Genomic DNA, 4570 nt, shown 5'->3' with positions numbered 1-4570 from the left:
AATCTATTTTTTGCAACAATATAACAATTTTTTACATCGACAATAGTCTCGATAATGAACTACACGTTTAATGTCTAAATGCACGTGTGCAAAAACAAGATTATTAAATTGATTAACCGAATCCAAAAAATAAAAACGCAAATCATTGTAAAAATGTTTTTCACAATCATTATTAGTGTAACAAAAACAAAAATTCACATTGTTACTGCACAACAGCGATTCTGGAAACAAATCATGAAAATATGAACGAACATTTATATCTTATCAAAAATTAATTCTTTCCGCAAAAATATAGCTCGGATTAAAAAATTTAAAAGATTTTATTGTTCATCGTTGTATCAGATAACGGACATGTTGAAAAATATTAAAATGAAAACATTCAAAATTATCAATTTGTTTACACTAACGTTATAAAAAACACACATGCAGACTAATGTATAAGTAATTTTAGAGTTACAAATCAAATCAAATAAAATAATGCAGATCGTTATTAGCAGTTCGACACGGAACAAAATGATAAGATTTGAAATAATGATTAAGAAGCGATTATTTTGATATTGAAAACCGAAATTAAAAATCTTTTTTGTTATATTGAATGCAAGAATAAAACAAAACTTATTCTTTATGAAATTAACAATAATGATACATGCATTAAACATGATAATAAAATTGAAAATTTATAAAATTATGTTGTTCACGAGCAATAAAACGGCAATTTTAATATTAAGAAATTTTTAACAACAATTGAATCAGGAATTCGTTTTGCAATTGTACAAGCTAATGAAAAGTCTATAAAAAAAATAAAAACCAAATCAATATCTGTTGGATTTTCATTAATGAAAACAATAAATTGTTAGATCTGATCAAAAAGCAGGTCAGAGTTGCAATTCAAAAAGATGTTATTTTGCAAGAACAAGTCTCCAAGATGAAGTCGACAATATTGAATATCGCATGTTCTCAAACAGATCCCAAAAATAGTCTATTAGACAATGTAAAGAAATATATAAAACAAATGAATATAACTTTTTCAAACAAACATATCCGATAGTTGTATAATCGATTATCATGAAAAAAACGAGCGTGTTGATTTAATTCCGAATTGATATGATAGAATTAAATGAATATCTTTATCAAATCAATGTATCACAAACGGATCAATGTGCATGTGAACAAATAAATAAAATAATTGAATATTTCTTTTTTCGATGTCGGAAGTGGATCATATAATGAATAGAAATGTTGCAATATATCCATATTTATCAAAGAAACATATTCTTTTTTTTAAATGAAAAATCTTTTTTTGATAATTAGAACTAATTATCGAATTTGAAAACAATACAAATCTCAATATGATTTGCAATCGTCACGGGTCGATTCAAAATTGTTTAACTATTTCAATTAACACCAGTGATATCTTCTTTAAATTAACTTACAACAATCATTTTGTGTTAGAGGCGGTAGACGCGCTTTAATTGTCGAGAATAGGATATTAAATATTTAAAGAAATGCTTTTAAGCTAGTCTATCAACAAAATTATTAATCCATAAAGACCCGCTATAATATTGTCAGCTAATATAACATAAATTAAACATGATCATGCATGGACTCTGAGAAGACACAGCATATATATTTGGACATGTATAATAGATCAGTGATAGTTGCCCTTTCGGCTTAGCCGCCGGGCGTTAATAAATTGTGTGTGTGTGTGTGTACTAATGTCTCTGCCATCGCTTCGGGCTATAGTGTAATCTATTCTGGCTGGTTCTTGACCTGGTGATACGGCTCTCAATTACATGGTTGAGCATGCCAAATGTTCAAATTCAGTTGCACTATACGCCTGCCTATCACAAATAATCGAGAAAAGAACTAAACAGAACCTTGTGGAAGCTCGCCGTCGACTAAATTTCACTGCTGAGGCAGCTTCCGCTGAGGCGGGCTGTCAGTGTCGTAGCCGTGATGTGGGGCGCTGGGCAAGCCCTGGGAAATCCAACAATTTAGATACTGTCAACACCATGGCCGCTGAGGTACTCAGCCGGTTCAGAGGTAATCATGAAGCCTAAACTCTAAGACAGAATCCCGTGGAAGGCCGCCGATCGACCGGGAGTGCAGTATCAAGGCAGTTTTCGCTGAGATAGATTATTAACCTTAGATGTGAATGTGGGGCACCCAGCAAACCTCGGGAACAATGTAGATACTACGTAAGACGCTGGGACAGGTGCAGCAGACCCGCCCTGTTCTTTTGAAAAATTGAATGTGATCTCAATATCTTAATCTGTACTTGACTCTTCTAGTACTGACGCTAAACATGATATTAGTGGCATTTTATTAAGGTTATAATTTATATTCTAGGCCTTTGATCTAAAATTGATAATGGATATAGATCTTACACTCTACAATCGAGCATTAGATTGTATGCGTAACTTACGCAGGAGTAAAGGCGGAGACGTCTAAGAGATAATAAGGGAAGATAATAGTATAAAGTACCCTAAATTAAGTTTAAAGCTATATTAAAGATTAGCTCTGGCCTTCTTCCACGCAACTAGAGTCTTAAACCATCCATTCCAAGTCTGTAGCTAATTGAAGCGCCAATACATTTCTGAGATGTACTAAAGGATCCGAAATGCAAAGGCAAGGCCGCCCAGCTGTCCTTGTGACGTATTCGGATGGTAATCTAATTCAATGACTGCTCCTCGCCCATATGTTCCCCGCGCATCCCCTTTGCCTGGTGGAAATTTGGATTGGGCAAAGTGCCCGTCTTTGATGCTTTGCGTGAACCGGAGCTGTGCTGCATAATTCGGCAGACTTGGCTCGGGAAGCGACTTAGCTCCTCCTTGTAATAAGCTGCGTGGGAGTGCCCTTCTTTGTCTTGGAAACAGGACTTTGTGAAACCTCATTTTGAGACCGATTTGGGTACATAAGTGCTATGAATATCTCATGCGTAATATTTAAATAGAGTGCGACATAAAGGAGATTCTACCAGATGCATGACCAAGAGCAATAACACCGTTCTTTGCTGCAAAACAAATTGGGCGGTATTCTGAAGGAATCCACAACCATTTTTGCCCATTTATACAAATCCATTGGCTATCCTGTATAGAGACTTCAATATTTGCTGTCGACTGACTTGTAGCACAATGTTCCTTGAGGGTCTGCCGTAGCTTGCCTGTGATGGGATCCCATATTTTTGTTGTCTTATCATCAGAGAAAGACTTCAGTGACTGGCCATCTGGATGAAACTTAACGAAACGGACTGAGCCAGAATGCCCCGGAAGGCTTCGCTGCAGCTTTCCAATGCCTAGATCCCATATTTTGATGGTTTTATCACCTGAGCCTGATGCCAACAGTTGACCGTCTGGCGAGAAAGCAACAGACCAAACCCAATCAGAATGGCCTCTGAGGCTCTGCAGCAGCTGTCCTGTAGTAGTATCCCATAGATTTATGGTAGAATCTCCAGAACCGGATGCTAGCAGTCGACCGTTTGGAGAGAAGCTGACACATCGAACTGCATGTGAATGTCCCGCAAGAGTCCGCCGTAGTTCTCCTGTAGCAGGATCCCAGATCTTAATAGTATTGTCATCAGAACCGGATGCCAGCAGTTGATTGTTTGACATAAAATCGACAGACCAAACCCAGTTTGAATGGCCCTTAAGGGTCCGCCTCATTTTGCCCGTGGTGGGGTTCCAGAGTATGATAGTATTGTCGCTAGATCCCGATGCTAGCATATGACCACTTGGCGAGAAGGCGATAGATCGGACGGATTCAGTATGGCCGTCAAAGGTCTGTTGTAGATCACCTACAGTCAGATCCCAGAGCTTAATGATATTGTCACTAGCGCCAGATGCGAGGATTTGACCATTGGGTGAGAAGGAAATGGATTCAACTGCAGCGATAGACCGTATTGAATCAGAGTGGCCATCAATCACATGGAGGAGTTCGCCTGAGTTGTTATCCCAGAGCCTAATGGTCTTGTTATAGAAACCAGCTGCCAGGACTTGACCATTTGGAGAGAAGGCGATAGACGCAACTGTAGCAATATACCATGCAGGATCAGATTGATCTTCCAGCGTTCGTAGGTGCTCACCTGTGGTCAAATCCCAGAGTTTGATGCTCTTGTCATGAGAGCCGGAGGCTACTAGTTCACCATTTGGCGAGAAAGCCACCGATGACACTGAATCCGTATGACCCTTGAAAGTCTGCCGCATCTCACCTGTTGTCAAATCCCAGATCTTGATGGTCTTGTCACTAGAGCCAGAAGCCAGTACTTGGCCATTCGGCGAGAAGGCAACGGACCATACCGACTCTGCATGATCTTCAAGGGTCCGCTGCAGCTCACCTACAGCCAGATCCCAGAGCCGAATTGTCTTGTCACGCCCACTAGATGCCAGCAGTTGACTATTTTGTGCGAAAGAAACGGACATTATAAGATCAGTATGGCCCTTAAGGTTCTGCTGCATCTTGCCTGTGGCGGGGTCCCAAAGTTTAATAGTCTTGTCACCGGAACCTGACGCAAGTAGTTGACCGTTCGGCGAGAATAAAACCGATTTTACAAAATCAGAATGACCTTCTAGGG

The sequence above is a fragment of the Aspergillus melleus genome (genome assembly GCF_016097325.1).
Source record: "Aspergillus melleus strain CBS 546.65 chromosome Unknown contig3, whole genome shotgun sequence".
In the NCBI taxonomy this organism is placed as follows: domain Eukaryota; kingdom Fungi; phylum Ascomycota; class Eurotiomycetes; order Eurotiales; family Aspergillaceae; genus Aspergillus; species Aspergillus melleus.
The sequence above is the reverse complement of the archived record's forward strand: the minus strand, read 5'-3'. Positions refer to the sequence as shown.